General features: G+C 46.1%; 1 protein-coding gene across 9 annotated transcripts in view; it reads right to left on the reverse strand.

Moving 5' to 3' along the window:
* The window catches only part of LOC123767543 (uncharacterized), a 357685-nt gene that overhangs the window by 297673 nt on the left and 42240 nt on the right, over nt 1-17772 (reverse strand). Inside the window, exon 1 of one of the 9 annotated variants that reach the window (XM_045757242.2) lies at nt 7086-7388. The exons of the other annotated variants lie outside the window; for them this stretch is intronic. The gene's annotated coding sequence lies outside the window, so the exon portion shown is untranslated. Of the gene's footprint in view, nt 1-7085; nt 7389-17772 lie in introns of those variants that run through there. 9 annotated transcript variants of the gene reach the window in all.

Here is a 17772-nt window from a genome sequence, read left to right on the forward strand (position 1 = left end):
AGAAACCTTGTGGAACAAGGCCTTTTTCGACGGTAAAAGTTATAAGCAGATGAAAGGTACAACAATTCATGCGAACATTTCAGTGCGTCGTAGAGGTCTGTGTAAGCAGTGTTTTAAGATCTCCGAATGAGTTACCATTCAGCTCCTTTAATGTATTACAGATACATCGATGACATCTTCGGAGTGAAGGACCCAATGGTCCAGGTTTTCTGCTGGTGGACGAGCATGGTACAGCCGAACCCAGATTTCACAGTAGAGGCTCATGAAGTGAAGTCTCTTACCTGGACCCATGGGTCTACATCGACCACGAGAGGAAGCCTCGCACACATCCTGCCACACATTCTCGCTACAGCGATCACTCCCGTTCTCCTTGAGCATTATAATTAAAATGGTTACGAGCGAGGAAAATAACCTAGGAAAAGCCTTGAAGGAACTCTTAAGACTTTTACAGACCCCAGACTCGATCCTCCGGAAGCGGCCAGGAAGGTAGCTCTACTACACCGCCAGGAAGGAAGCCGACCAGGTACTACAAGGAGAATGGTTCTGCCAACACTATACATCCGCACTCTTCCGGAGAGTATGGTGGAGCTGGCCTCAGCAGACCTTCCAGGAGCACCCAGCGTGGACATTTTTCCCGGCGGCACCTCTGACTCTGACATGGAAGGAACACCCCTGAGCGACACTCTGCTGAGATCCAAGCTTCCGGCAGACCAGCACGACCCTCTAAGTGTTCCAATCTACCGGTTGTAAGCAGCATCTTTTGCTTTCTAGAAGCCTAAGGTCTTAAGAACTCCGTCTGTTACAATGATAAGCCTAATATATCTACTAAATTAAGAATAATAAACATAATATTAAGCGTAATAGACACGTGAGGCGAGCAGCACCGACGCCTCCGCTGACCTCGACAACTCGGTGTGGATGATGAATGAACAAGAGAATTTAAACAAGAACTCAAGCAGCGCACAAACGCGACTTCGTCAATACAAGTACACCAATTATTTATCCTGCTAATTTATTAATAAGTTTAACCCCTAAATTCTGTGAGGTGTAGATAAATTATAATACAACAAACCATAAGTATTGTTAGATACGAGTGCCTAGTCTTTGGACTATGTCATCGCCGGGAGACTGAACAGACCGTCCCAACGTCAAGAAACTGTCGTATTAATGAGCCCCTGTCCTAACCTACTAGAGGAATGGAATGGAATTATCAGGGGGAAAGCGCTAAGCCATTACGACTATACAGCATTGGGAAGGGGTCAGGATAAGGATTTGGGATGGGACGGGGGGGGGGGGGGAAGGAATGGTGCCTAACCACTTATGGACGGTCGGGGATTGAACGCCGACCTGCATGAAGTGAGACCGTCACTCTACCGTCCACCCCAAGTGGTTGGTACCTACCCGAGGAACCAAAGCAGAAAACGGGACAGTATGTCAGTATCGCGAGCCGTTGCCACTTTCTAGTATGACATTTCTTTGACCTTAGGTAAAATATACATCAAAATCCGACGTTGTGTTAGGAGGACGGGTTGGACTGAAATGTTTTGAGAGTGTCATGAACATCTGAATTCCAAAATTAGTAGCAAGTATTTATACAACTATAAGTATATGTAATAAAATACTAATACAAAACTAGTGTAAAATTCTCAGAAAAAAAGAATAACACAGTAAGTACAAAGTACACCTCTTAAATCTGTCAAAATATTAATATCGGTAAGGATAATACAACTTTCATTCTTTCCCAATTTCGCAAATTGTCAATATAACTACACTGTTTACACACAGGAAGAGCAACAACAAAACTTTAATTTTAGAACTATCTGCTCCAGCAACACGTGGGCGAGCTTTCTTGCCTGGGACAGATTTGTTATTGAATTGAAGTCTGCCGAGCCTTATCTAACCTAATATAGCCCAACTTTACTTAACGTAACCCCAGCCATAAAAGCCCAGCCTAACCAATCTAGTCTAGCCTAGCCTATTATAGGCTAATCAAGCCTAACCTAACGATATATATATATATATATATATATATATATATATATATATATATATATATATATATATATATGTGTGTTTGTGTGTGTGTGTGTGTGTGTGTGTGTGTGTGTGTGTGTGTGTGTGTGTGTGTGTGTGTGTGTGTGTGTGTTAACGCTTATGTCGACCGTGCTCTCAGCCACAGCTCAGAATGGAAGCAAGTCGACGAAGAACTCTGTAGGGTAAGGCAGGTCCTAGTCAACAACGGCTTCTCCAATGGTTTCGTGGAAGACATCATAAGAAGGAAAGTGAAACGCCATGCAAGCTCTGAAGAGACAACCAACACAACACAACACCTATACCCCCTATTAGACTATTTTACAGGAACTTCTTTTCCACAGCCCATAAAACGGAGGAAAGGGTCCTGAAAGATATTGTTAGTAGAAACGTTATCCCTACAGACAAAAATCAGAAGATACAACTGACAATTTACTATAAAACAAAAAAAACGGCCAGCCTACTCATGAGAAACTCTCCAGACACAAAGCAGAACGCTTTAAAAGAGACCAACGTCGTCTATGCCTTCAAATGCCCTCTTGGGGACTGTAAGCCTCAAAAAACTCAGTATATAGGCAAGACAACAACATCACTTTCCAGGCGTTTAACGATGCATAAGCAACAGGGCTCCATTAAGAAACATATAGTCTCTTCCCACAACCAAACCATCACCAGAGAAATCTTAGCAACAACACAAAAATCATCGATAGATACAGCGATAGCAGGCGGCTTGACATCTGCGAGGCACTACACATCAAGAAGTCAACACCAGCAATCAACAGCCAATTAATGCACAACTATACTCTACCCACTTCAAGACTCCGCTCCAATATAGAAGCATCAAGAAATATGGGCCAATAAAAATAGGCCTTCTGCAGTTACCTACCTTTAATACCCATTGTTTCGTGTCCTGTCTTGTGTTAAAAGTTTATTTTCACCTCATCCAAAACTGTTGTAACATGTCACCTCACCCAAATGTAGGTATAAAAACTCGAAGATGTTTAAGCTCTATTCAGTTAAATTTGTGTGTGTGTGTGTGTGTGTGTAAACTAAAGTCTTTGAAAATTTAATAAGTTTTACGAAACGCGCTCAAGTGTCGCGTCAGACTAGAAATAAAAATGAATTTTGGAGAATTGATTTTTGAATTACCATCAACAGTGAAAAGAAACGTAAGAAAGATCGAGAAAATTCCTGTAAGAATTATTAATCCTACTTTTTCGGTCATATATAATATATATATATATATATATATATATATATATATATATATATATATATATATATATATATATATATATATATATATATATATATATATATATATATATATATATATATATATATATATATATGTCGTACCTAGTAGCCAGAACGCACTTCTCAGCCTACTCTGCAAGGTTCGATTTGCCTAATAAGCCAAGTTTTCCTGAATTAATATATTTTCTCTAATTTTTTTCTTATGAAATGATAAAGCTACCCATTTCATTATGTATGAGGTCAATTTTTTTTTATTGGAGTTAAAATTAACGTAGATATATGACCGAACCTAACCAACCCTACCTAACCTAACCTATCTTAATAGGTTAGGTTAGGTTAGGTGGCCGAAAAAGTTAGGTTAGGTAGTCGAAAAACAATTAATTCATGAAAACTTGGCTTATTAGGCAAATTGGGCCTTGCATAGTAGGCTGAGAAGTGTGTTCTGGCTACTAGGTACGACATATATATATATATATATATATATATATATATATATATATATATATATATATATATATATATATATATATATATATATATATATATATATATATGTCGTACCTAGTAGCCAGAACGCACTTCTCAGCCTACTATGCAAGGCCTGATTTGCCTAATAAGCCAAGTTTTCCTGAATTAATATATTTTCTCTAATTTTTTTCTTATGAAATGATAAAGCTACCCATTTCATTATGTATGAGGTCAATTATTTTTTATTGGAGTTAAAATTAACGTAGATATATGACCCAACCTAACCAACCCTACCTAACCTAACCTAACCTATCTTTATAGGTTAGGTTAGGTTAGGTAGCCGAAAAAGTTAGGTTAGGTTAGGTAGGTTAGGTAGTCGAAAAACAATTAATTCATGAAAACTTGGCCTATTAGGCAAATTTGGCTTTGCATAGTAAGCTGACAAGTGCGTTCTGGCTACTAGGTACGACATATATATATATATATATATATATATATATATATATATATATATATATATATATATATATATATATATATATATATTTTTTTTTTAAACCTAGAAGGGGTACCACCTCTGGTGCAAGTGTAGGGACCCATAGCCTCGGAGAAGAAAATAAAGAGTACTCAGAGAAGACCTTGTGGATCCTCACTGAACACTTTGATATTTTCTTCTCCTACCACCCCTATTCTTTTGGTATGTGTGTATATTTATCTAACTTTATTTGAAAATGTCATTACACAAAAAAAGTTACAATATTGATTACATGCAGGGTACAAGGCTGCTTGTCACAAGTTGTACAGCTCCTCCAGCTCCTCAGATGGCGGGCAGGAACCATGGATGCAGTGAGCATTTCCTCTCTGGATTGCCACACTAAGGCGCTGAAAAAGAAAACTAGCAGCTCTAGGGTCTCTAGTTGTTTCGATTAGCTTAGACCCCAACTCCTTCAAAAAGCTAGCAGCACTTTTACCCCAGGCACCAAGTGTCTCTGAGGCAATGGGGACAAAATTGTAGTGGTGCTCAAGGTCTCTGTATTTACGTGACTTGGCTGCTTCCCGGTGATTGGCAGCTCCTCCTGCTTGTGTAGCACTGAAGTCAACATAGGTATTGGCTAAAGTTGAAACGCAAGTGTAGTCCCACACCAACTGTCTACCATTCTTCCAGGGGTTCACCGTGATTCCGTCTGGGCGACCGACAGGCTCATCAGAGTTGCGGGACATTAGGTAACGGGGCTCTCTCTCTGCTGGACAACCGGCTGTGGTAAGGCTTCTTTTAATAATGTCATTGACCTCGCCGTGTCTTGCATGCCATCCTCCTGTCCTTTGGCAGAGAAGGCCATGCCGTCCGTATCTGTCGGCCTCTGCCTCGCCGCAAATATACCTGTATTCGGTGTGGATTGGGGCAGCGAGGCGGAGAGCCACGGCAATTCGGAGGGCCTGCGGTGAGAGACGGGTGCCGGTTGCTGACATTGGGGTTGCTAATAGGAAATCACCTGCATGGGGAGCTGCTACAGCTCTAAGTCGGGCAGTGTCATGTGGTGTTGTCGCAGCTTCTAGCAAAGTCGCAGCTTCTTGGTCGGCAATGGGGCGATCCCAGCTGGATTGCTTATGGGCTTCAGAAGACGGTGGTTGGGGTGCTGGTCCTGCGAGAGAGACCCATTTGGTTGTGCAGTCTGTAAAGCTGGGATCATGTACCCCTGCCTGTTGAACTAGGTGCTCAGGTAGGATTTCCTTCACCAAGTTGTCAGACCCCACTGAAGAGGACAGGAACGCTGGTACAGCAATTTGTGTTGCTGTGCGCACGCCAAGGCCCCCGAGTCTAACAGGAAGGGAGGCCTGTTTCCACTGTATGTCGCTGAGGGAAAGGTTGAGGGCTTTTTCTAGTGTTGATTTCAGCAAGCTGTCGTACTCTTCTAATTTAATATTGTTGAAAGATGGCGAACATCTTAGAAAGTAGGTCAGCCTGGGGAGGGACAAGCATCTGGTGATGAGGTAAAGTGCATCATGAGCATCGATGTCTTCAATCCTCTCGTTCATCCTCTTCAGGTCAGTGATCTTCTTACCAAGGACCCCGTCGATGGCATTCCTTCCAAGAGGAGCACCTAGGAGTGTGCTGTCCTCAGGGTTGGTTGTATGAATGTCAGGCAAAACAACCTTTATTTGCTCTATTATGGCTGGTTGGTGGAGGTTATTTCGCACTTGGAAGGGTTCAGGGTGAGGCCTAGACTTGCTCCTTGCTCCTGAATTATTCTTATGTCGTCCAAGAGTAAGGCTGGGGAGCCAGCTAGAGTACCATCATCCAAAAACCAAATGTTGAGCTCACTGGACAGGTTATCGGTGACTTCCTTGATAACTAGACAGAAAAGAAAAGGAGCAAGGGGGTCACCCTGTTGGACACCTTCTTGTGATTCAATTTCATGTTCCCCAAAAAGCAGAGTTAGATTCTTGCTGTAGCATGAATTTACAAACGGGTAGAGGGAAGGAAAAAGGCGATGAACTGCACTGAGTACTGCATCCCTTCTAACCAGATTGAAAGCATTTTTGAAGTCCAGCTTTATCAGGGCTTTTTCATCCGTAATGTTGGCAATATAGGCTCTAGCTGCATGATATATATATATATATATATATATATATATATATATATATATATATATATATATATATATATATATATATATATATATATATATATATTTATGTCCGGACGAATTTAAATCGTAAAATGTTTTCAAACTTGACTTTATGATGATATTGGAACTTTCGTTAACATATTTTTTTTAAATACGTTCACGATAATAAAAGCCTAATATACATATTTTGTATTACTACCAATTTTTTAAAGAGTATATATACACAGGTAACTGCGTATTATAGGAAGTTAATTCTTACAATACTGATAGGTTATTTTAAGCACAGCAGGAATACGTTCACTAACTACTTTTAAGTAACTTCTCAGATCATCCAGATACAAATTTAATCGCCGAGGCCTACAGTAACACGCTTGCATCAGATGTTGGCTACTACAAATCTTAACATCAGTTTTCATTTATCAAATTGTTTATTTTTTTTTTGTTCAATAAATTAATCCATGTTAAAAGTGAATACAATGGAATCCAAACTCTCAATACAAATTATTACAATCAATTGGAAAATACACATTATAACGCCCCATAGATCGCCGTCCACCTGAATTCCCAGGACAATCTACGCTGCTCCACTTGCCTTGTAAACACGCTGATCTTTTTTTTTCCCCAGGCGATATACCCTCGGTGAACACAACACATACCAGGAATAATTGCTTATGTACTGGGAAAGACGACCTACTTTACCTTGTTTCATAGAGGACTGAGGAAGATGGCCGTCATTGTTGATGTACTCTCCTCCTTGGAGGCCGAGCGCCGAAGTGTTTCCTATAAATCCTGAATTAGAGAGCGAGCGTGTGGTCGTGTCTGGGTCACCAGGGAACCACCGGATGATCCCTCGTTCAGCAAGTTTCCCCTGAAGGGGTATTTTAAGCCATTAATCAACACACACACAACGTAAACACTGGCCGCACGAGAGGACGCGGTCGTCATAAGAAGTGGGTGGCCCAAGTTTCTTCACAGTGGTCTGGCGGACACAACGTACACAGGGGGAGCGGGAGGTGTTGTGCCTGCGGCGGCGCAGCGCCCAGACGACTAATAGAGCAGCGCCGGGCACAGGTCTGGCATATCTTGCCTGGCCCTCTACAGGGGAAGACTGTCTCGCTCTCCCTCTCCCTGTACACACTGTCTCGCTCTTCCTCTCCCTGTACACACTGTCTCGCTCTCCCTCTCCCTGTACACACTGTCTCGCTCTTCCTCTCCCTGTACACACTGTCTCGCTCTCCCTCTCCCTGTACACACTGTCTCGCTCTTCCTCTCCCTGTACACACTGTCTCGCTCTCCCTCTCCCTGTACACACTGTCTCGCTCTTCCTCTCCCTGTACACACTGTCTCGCTCTCCCTCTCCCTGTACACACTGTCTCGCTCTTCCTCTCCCTGTACACACTGTCTCGCTCTCCCTCTCCCTGTACACACTGTCTCGCTCTCCCTCTCCCTGTAGACACTGTCTCGCTCTCCCTCTCCCTGTACACACTGTCTCGCTCTTCCTCTCCCTGTAGACACTGTCTCGCTCTCCCTCTCCCTGTACACACTGTCTCGCTCTTCCTCTCCCTGTAGACACTGTCTCGCTCTCCCTCTCCCTGTAGACACTGTCTCGCTCTCCCTCTCCCTGTAGACACTGTCTCGCTCTTCCTCTCCCTGTAGACACTGTCTCGCTCTTCCTCTCCCTGTAGACACTGTCTCGCTCTCCCTCTCCCTGTAGACACTGTCTCGCTCTCCCTCTCCCTGTACACACTGTCTCGCTCTTCCTCTCCCTGTAGACACTGTCTCGCTCTCCCTCTCCCTGTACACACTGTCTCGCTCTCCCTCTCCCTGTACACACTGTCTCGCTCTTCCTCTCCCTGTAGACACTGTCTCGCTCTCCCTCTCCCTGTAGACACTGTCTCGCTCTCCCTCTCCCTGTAGACACTGTCTCGCTCTTCCTCTCCCTGTAGACACTGTCTCGCTCTCCCTCTCCCTGTACACACTGTCTCGCTCTCCCTCTCCCTGTAGACACTGTCTCGCTCTCCCTCTCCCTGTACACACTGTCTCGCTCTCCCTCTCCCTGTAGACACTGTCTCGCTCTTCCTCTCCCTGTACACACTGTCTCGCTCTCCCTCTCCCTGTACACACTGTCTCGCTCTTCCTCTCCCTGTACACACTGTCTCGCTCTCCCTCTCCCTGTACACACTGTCTCGCTCTTCCTCTCCCTGTAGACACTGTCTCGCTCTCCCTCTCCCTGTACACACTGTCTCGCTCTCCCTCTCCCTGTACACACTGTCTCGCTCTTCCTCTCCCTGTAGACACTGTCTCGCTCTCCCTCTCCCTGTACACACTGTCTCGCTCTTCCTCTCCCTGTAGACACTGTCTCGCTCTCCCTCTCCCTGTACACACTGTCTCGCTCTCCCTCTCCCTGTACACACTCTCGCTCTCCCTCTCCCTGTAGACACTGTCTCGCTCTTCCTCTCCCTGTACACACTGTCTCGCTCTCCCTCTCCCTGTACACACTGTCTCGCTCTTCCTCTCCCTGTACACACTGTCTCGCTCTCCCTCTCCCTGTACACACTGTCTCGCTCTTCCTCTCACTGTAGACACTGTCTTGCTCTCCCTCTCCCTGTACACACTGTCTCGCTCTCCCTCTCCCTGTACACACTGTCTCGCTCTTCCTCTCCCTGTAGACACTGTCTCGCTCTCCCTCTCCCTGTACACACTGTCTCGCTCTTCCTCTCCCTGTAGACACTGTCTCGCTCTCCCTCTCCCTGTACACACTGTCTCGCTCTCCCTCTCCCTGTACACACTGTCTCGCTCTTCCTCTCCCTACAGACACTGCCTCCCTCCCTATAGACACTGCCTCCCTCCCTACAGACACTACCTCCCTCCCTACAGACACTACCTCCCTCCCTACAGACACTGCCTCCCTCCCTATAGACACTACCTCCCTCCCTACAGACACTGCCTCCCTCCCTACAGACACTGCCTCCCTCCCTACAGACACTGCCTCCCTCCCTACAGACACTGCCTCCCTCCCTACAGACACTGCCTCCCTCCCTACAGACACTGCCTCCCTCCCTACAGACACTGCCTCCCTCCCTACAGACACTACCTCCCTCCCTACAGACACTGCCTCCCTCCCTACAGACACTGCCTCCCTCCCTACAGACACTGCCTCCCTCCCTGTACATACGTTACCATTAGTATAGCCTACTGCACCATCCAAACTGGGAACGCAGCCGATCTATCGTCGTGCTAAGCCTAAGGTCTTAAGAACTCCGTCTGTTACAATGATAAGCCTAATATATCTACTAAATTAAGAATAATAAACATAATATTAAGCGTAATAGGCACGTGAGGCGAGCACAGAGCAGCACCGACGCCTCCGCTGACATCGACAACCACAAATCTATACATAATGAAAGCAAAGAATATATATACAGTTTTGCCTCTGGCAGACTTGAGAAAGTGAGCGTTCGTATCACCTTATCTTATTCCAAATGAATATTTTGGTGTTAATTAATCTTAACGTTAATATTTGTAATAACACAAATATTAACCACGTGTACGCATGTATTTGACTGACATTATATTTCAGCGCTATTTTATCTAAAATTGTTTTACATTTCACTTGATATAAACAACAATAGAAACCTTTATCTACAATATATATCGACAACATCGGGTCGACGTCTCCACCATAGGAGCACTCCACCATAGCTGCACTCCACCATAGCTGCACTCCACCATAGGAGCACTATGCATCTGATCCTGTTGTCCTCTGTCCCATGATGACTACGGCACATAGTTGTGGGTACTGTAAGGCCACACAATCAGGAGCACTATGCATCTGGCGTACAGGACACCTTCACCACTCGACCATCACGACCGTTCAAAAGATAATGGTAACCGAAGCTATTTACCCCACCATCCCGACGGCGCTCTGATGGTAATCTTGGGCTTGTTTGCATTTGTGTTTCTCACGTGTTGCCCCAAAGAATTAGGTGATTTGATAAAATATCTCTCGTTATATCTGTTGCATCTGATCCTGTTGTTCTCTGTCCTTTGTCTTCTGTACTTCCTCCACTCCCGCCTGCTGGCCATTTTTGCTTCCTGACACTGTCTATTAAACCATGGGTTATTATATTCCTTCTTAATTTTTCCCTGTACTGTTGGTATAAATCTCTCTTCGGCCTTCTGGCATTTCTGTATGACTAGGTCCATCATATCTTGCACGGTTTTTCCTCTAATTTCTTCCTCCCACTGCACTTCACCCAGATAGTCCCTTATCCTCCTGTAGTCCCCTTTCCTATAGTCAACTCTCCTTTCCCAGACCTCTTGTCCCATGGTCACAAATTTGAATTACAATTTGTTTGAATTTGAATTCAAAGACTAGGACACAATGGTCGCTAGCCCCTAGAGGTATTTCATGCTCCAAATTATCGATATCTTCTACGTTCTGGATGAAAATCAGGTCTAATAGGCTTGGTGCATCTCCTCCTCTTTCCCTTGTGTCTTCCTTCACGTGTTGTGTTAGGAAATTCCTGTCTATAACATCTATTAACTTTGCTATCCACGTTTCGTCCCCTCCATGGGGATTCCTTGATTCCCAATTTCTCTCCATGATTTAGGTCCCCCATGACCAGCAGCTTCGCTCTCATTCTGTGAGCTAATGTCGCTGCCTTCTGCAGTTCATCTATGCATGCTTTATTTTTGTCATCATACTCCTGCCTGGGTCTTCTACTGTTTGGAGGGAGATTGTAGATTACCATGATAACAATCTTCCTCCCATCTGCTGTCAGAGTTCCATGTATGATGCTTACGCTCTCATTGGTAATCCGATTTCCCAGGTCTTCAATCTTCCATTTCCGCTTTATTTGGAGTGCCACTCCCCATTCCTGTCTCTGTGTCCTCTCTCTTATCACCTGGTAGCCCACTGGAAAGATTGCATCCGAGATCATTACATTTATTTTAGTTTCCACTATTGCCACTATGTCAGGATCTGCCTCACTCACTCCCTTTTATGTGTGTTCTTTTTTTTCTCTTTATGTGTCTCTTTTGTGTGTGTGTGTGTGTGTACTCACCTATTTGTACTCACCTATTTGTGCTTGCAGGATCGAACATTGACTCTTGGATTTCGCCTTTCCAGCCATCGGTTGTTTACAGCAATGACTCCTGTCCCATTTCCCTATCATACCTAATTTTAAAATTATGAATAGAGTTTGCTTCCACAACCTGTTCCTGAAGTGCATTCCATTTTTCCACTACTCTCACGCTAAAAGAAAACTTCCTAACATCTCTGTGACTCATCTAAGTTTCCAGTTTCCACCCATGTCCCCTCGTTCTGTTATTATTACGTGTGAACATTTCGTCTATTTCCACTTTGTCAATTCCCCTGAGTATTTTATATGTCCCTATCATATCTCCTCTCTCCCTTCTTTTCTCTAGTGTCGTAAGGTTCAGTTCCTTCAGACGCTCTTCATATTCCATCCCTCGTAACTCTGGGACAAGCTTCGTCGAAACCTCTGAACCTTCTCCAGTTTCCTTATGTGTTTCTTCAGGTGGGGGCTCCATGATGGCTCGGCATACTCTAAGACGGGTCTCACGTAGGCAGTGTAAAACGCCCTAAAAGCCTCCTCACTTAGGTTTCTGAATGAAGTTCTAATTTTGCCAGTGTAGAGTACGCCGCTGTCGTTATCCTATTTATATGTGCCTCAGGAGTACGATTAGGTGTTACGTCCACTCCCCGGTCTCTTTCTCGAATCATTACAGGTAGGCAGTTCCCCTTCATTGTGTACTGTCCCTTTGGTCGCCTATCACCTAATCCCATTTCCATAACTTTACATTTACTCGTGTTAAACTCCAGTAGCCATTTCTCTGGCCATCTCTGCAACCTGTTTAAGTCCTCTTGGAGGATCCTACAATCTTCATCTGTCACAACTCTTCTCATTAATTTTGCGTCATCCGCAAACATTGACATGTAGGATTCCACTCCTGTAAACATATCATTTACGTAAATTAGAAAGTGGATTGGTCCCAGCACCGATCCTTGAGGTACTCCGCTCGTTACTGTTCGCCAGTCCGACTTCTCGCCCCTTACCATTACCCTTTGGCTTCTTCCTGTTAGGTAGTTCCTTACCCATGCTAGGGCCTTTCCGCTTACTCCTGCCTGCCTCTCAAGTTTGTATAGCAGTCTCATGTGCGGTACTGTACTTTGGCAGTCCAGAAAAATGCAGTCTGCCCAGCCTTCTCTGTCCTGCCTTATCCTTGTTACTCTATCATAAAATTCTAAAAGGTTTGTTAGGCATGATTTCCCTGTCCAGAACCCATGTTGGTGCTTGTTTACAAACCCAATGCTCTCCAGGTGCTCAACAAGTCTTAGCCTAATTATTCTTTCAAGTATTTTGCAGGGGATGCTTGTCAGTGATACGGGTCTGTAGTTAACTGCCTCCTTCCTATCACCTTTCTTGAAAATCGGTACGACATTTGCCTTCTTCCAGGAACTGGGCAATTCTCCCGACATAAGTGACTCATTAAAGGTCATTGCCAGAGGCACGCTGAGAGCCTGCGCTGCCTCTTTTAATATCCACGGTGATACTTTGTCTGGTCCAACCGCTTTAGTTGCATCCAGTGTTGTCAACTGTTTCATTAACTCCTCTGCTGTCACCTCTATATCTGATAGTCTTACATCTAGGGTAATCTCTTCTAACAATGGGAGCTGCTCAGGCTCGGTTGTGAACAATCCATGGAAACTGGCATTCAGTGCCTCGCAGATTTGCTTGTCACTTTCTGTATATGCCCCCTCTGTTTTCCTTAGTCTTGTCACTTGGTCGTTCACCGACATTTTTCTTCTTATATGGCTATGTATTAATTTAGGTAGCTTTTTCGCTTTGATTGCAATATCATTCTCATAATGTCTTTCCGACACTCGTCTTATGTTAATGTAATCGTTCCTAACTCTGTTAGATCTAATCCTGTTGTCCTCTGTCCTTTGTCTTCTGTACTTCCTCCACTCCCTCCTGCTTCTCACTTTTGCTTCCTGACACTGTCTATTAAACCATGGGTTATTATATTCCCTCCTGCTTTTTTCCTTTACCGTTGGAATACATCTCTCTTCAGCCTCCTTGCATTTCTATATGGCTTGGTTCATCATACCTTGCACTGTTTTTCCTCTAATTTCTTCCTCCCACTGCACTCCTCCCAGGTAGTCCCTTATCCTTCTGTAGTCCCCTCTTCTGTATTCAAGTCTCCTTATTCGGACCTCTTGTCCTTTGGTCACAATTTTAAGCTCCATCATGTAGTCAAAGACTAGGACACAATGGTCACTGGCTCCTAATGGTATTTCATATTCTAAATGTTCGATGTCTTCTACATTCTGGGTGAAAATGTGTGTGTGTAATTACCTAAGTGTAATTACCTAAGTGTAGTTACAGGATGAGAGCTACGCTCGTGGTGTCCCGTCTTCCCAGCACTCTTTGTCATATAACGCTTTGAAACTACTGACGGTCTTGGCCTCCACCACCTTCTCCCCTAACTTGTTCCAACCGTCTACCACTCTGTTTGCGAAAGTGAATTTTCTTATATTTCTTCGGCATCTGTGTTTAGCTAGTTTATATCTATGACCTCTTGTTCTTAAAGTTCCAGGTCTCAGGAAATCTTCCCTATCGATTTTATCAATTCCTGTTACTATTTTGTATGTAGTGATCATATCACCTCTTTTTCTTCTGTCTTCTAGTTTTGGCATATTTAATGCCTCTAACCTCTCCTCGTAGCTCTTGCCCTTCAGTTCTGGGAGCTACTTAGTAGCATGTCTTTGCACCTTTTCCAGTTTGTTGATGTGCTTCTTAAGATATGGGCACCACACAACCGCTGCATATTCTAGCTTTGGCCTAACAAAAGTCGTGAACAATTTCTTTAGTATATCGCCATCCATGTATTTAAATGCAATTCTGAAGTTAGAAAGCGTGGCATAGGCTCCTCGCACAATATTCTTTATGTGGTCCTCAGGTGATAGTTTTCTATCTAGAACCACCCCTAGATCTCTTTCTTTATCAGAATTCTTTAAAGATTTTTCACATAATATATAGGTTGTGTGGGGTCTATGTTCTCCTATTCCACATTCCATAACATGGCATTTATTAACATTAAATTCCATTTGCCAGGTGGTGCTCCATATACTTATTTTGTCCAGGTCTTCTTGAAGGGCATGACAATCATCTAAGTTTCTTATCCTTCCTATTATCTTAGCATCATCAGCAAACATGTTCATATAATTCTGTATACCAACTGTGTGTGTGTGTGTGTGTGTGTGTGTGTGTGTGTGTGTGTACTAGTTGTGTTTTGCGGGGGTTGAGCTTTGCTCTTTCGGCCCGCCTCTCAACTGTCAATCAACCGTTTACTAACTACTTTTTTTTTCCACACCACACACACACACACACACACACCAGGAAGCAGCCCGTGACAGCTGACTAACTCCCAGGTACCTATTTACTGCTAGATAACAGGGGCACTTAGGGTGAAAGAAACTTTGCCCATTTGTTTCTGCCTCGTGCGGGAATCGAACCCGCGCCACAGAATTACGAGTCCTGCGCGCTATCCACTAGGCTACGGGGCCCCACACACACACAGGACTGTGTGTGTGTGTGTGTGTGTGTGTGTGTGTGTGTGTGTGTGTGTGTGTGTGTGTGTGTGTGTGTGTGTGTGTGTGTGTGTGTGTGTGTATGTGTGTGTGTGTATGTGTGTGTGTGTGTGTGTGTGTGTGTGTGTGTGTGTGTGTGTGTGTGTGTGTGTGTGTGTGTGTGTGTGTGCGCGCGTGCGCGCGGAAGCACAACATGGTGAATACAACTAGGTAAATACAAACGAAAATGTATATATGCTGGTTTGCGTTGTAAATGTGTGGCCAGGTCTGTGGTAGGAAATAATAATAATAATAATAACAAAATCCTGTGAGAGACATTGTGAATCCTCTATGTTATATACTGTTCTTCCCGTCAGCAATATATTGTTGTTCCAACTGGAGATCCAAGCAATAGTATTGTCTTATTTTGTGTGTGGCTCGTGCACAGAACCTTCCCAGATCCTCACTCCAGATTAAACACCTTCTATATATATATATTGCTTCAGCCGACGCCACTCTACCAGCCCTCTCCCCCTCTCACCACCACCAACGACGCCACTCTCCCTGCCCTCTCTCCCCCTCTCACCACCACCAACGACGCCACTCTCCCTGCCCTCTCTCCCCCTCTCACCACCACCAACGACGCCACTCTCCCTGCCCTCTCTCCCCCTCTCACCACCACCAACGACGCCACTCTCCCTGCCCTCTCTCCCCCTCTCACCACCACCAACGACGCCACTCTCCCTGCCCTCTCTCCCCCTCTCACCACCACCAACGACGCCACTCTCCCAGCCCTCTCTCCCTCTCTCACCACCACCAACGACGCCACTCTCCCAGCCCTCTCTCCCTCTCTCACCACCACCAACGACGCCACTCTCCCAACCCTCTCTCCCCCTCTCACCACCACCAACGACGCCACTCTCCCAGCCCTCTCTCCCTCTCTCACCACCACCAACGACGCCACTCTCCCTGCCCTCTCTCCCTCTCTCACCACCACCAACGACGCCACTCTCCCAACCCTCTCTCCCTCTCTCACCACCACCAACGACGCCACTCTCCCTGCCCTCTCTCCCCCTCTCACCACCACCAACGACGCCACTCTCCCTGCCCTCTCTCCCTCTCTCACCACCACCAACGACGCCACTCTCCCTGCCCTCTCTCCCCCTCTCACCACCACCAACGACGCCACTCTCCCAACCCTCTCTCCCTCTCTCACCACCACCAACGACGCCACTCTCCCTGCCCTCTCTCCCCCTCTCACCACCACCAACGACGCCACTCTCCCAACCCTCTCTCCCTCTCTCACCACCACCAACGACGCCACTCTCCCTGCCCTCTCTCCCCCTCTCACCACCACCAACGACGCCACTCTCCCAGCCCTCTCTCCCCCTCTCACCACCACCAACGACGCCACTCTCCCAGCCCTCTCTCCCTCTCTCACCACCACCAACGACGCCACTCTCCCAGCCCTCTCTCCCTCTCTCACCACCACCAACGACGCCACTCTCCCAGCCCTCTCTCCCTCTCTCACCACCACCAACGACGCCACTCTCCCAGCCCTCTCTCCCCCTCTCACCACCACCAACGACGCCACTCTCCCAGCCCTCTCTCCCTCTCTCACCACCACCAACGACGCCACTCTCCCAGCCCTCTCTCCCTCTCTCACCACCACCAACGACGCCACTCTCCCAGCCCTCTCTCCCTCTCTCACCACCACCAACGACGCCACTCTCCCAGCCCTCTCTCCCTCTCTCACCACCACCAACGACGCCACTCTCCCAGCTCTCTCTCTCCCTCTCACCACCACCAACGACGCCACTCTCCCAGCTCTCTCTCTCCCTCTCACCACCACCAACGACGCCACTCTCCCAGCCCTCTCTCCCTCTCTCACCACCACCAACGACGCCACTCTCCCTGCCCTCTCTCCCTCTCTCACCACCACCAACGACGCCACTCTCCCTGCTCTCTCTCCCCCTCTCACCACCACCAACGACGCCACTCTCCCAACCCTCTCTCCCCCTCTCACCACCACCAACGACGCCACTCTCCCTGCCCTCTCTCCCTCTCTCACCACCACCAACGACGCCACTCTCCCTGCTCTCTCTCCCCCTCTCACCACCACCAACGACGCCACTCTCCCAACCCTCTCTCCCCCTCTCACCACCACCAACGACGCCACTCTCCCTGCCCTCTCTCCCTCTCTCACCACCACCAACGACGCCACTCTCCCTGCTCTCTCTCCCCCTCTCACCACCACCAACGACGCCACTCTCCCAACCCTCTCTCCCCCTCTCACCACCACCAACGACGCCACTCTCCCTGCTCTCTCTCCCCCTCTCACCACCACCAACGACGCCACTCTCCCTGCCCTCTCTCCCTCTCTCACCACCACCAACGACTAAGAAAATAAAATGCATTTGATATATCCTCCCTCGCATAGGTTTCCCAGTCGCCCAGTGTGAGTCACCAGCTGGCATCACAGTCAACACTTTAGCTTTAGGTCTAAACCAAGCAACAGTGAACAGTTTAGCTTTATCTCTAAACCAAGCAACAGTGAACAGTTTAGCTTTATCTCTAAACCAAGCAACAGTGAACAGTTTAGCTTTATCTCTAAACCAAGCAACAGTGAACAGTTTAGCTTTATCTCTAAACCAAGCAACAGTGAACAGTTTAGCTTTATCTCTAAACCAAGCAACAGTGAACAGTTTAGCTTTATCTCTAAACCAAGCAACAGTGAACAGTTTAGCTTTATCTCTAAACCAAGCAACAGTGAACAGTTTAGCTTTA

The sequence above is a fragment of the Procambarus clarkii genome, chromosome 67, assembly GCF_040958095.1.
Source record: "Procambarus clarkii isolate CNS0578487 chromosome 67, FALCON_Pclarkii_2.0, whole genome shotgun sequence".
Classification (NCBI taxonomy): domain Eukaryota; kingdom Metazoa; phylum Arthropoda; class Malacostraca; order Decapoda; family Cambaridae; genus Procambarus; species Procambarus clarkii.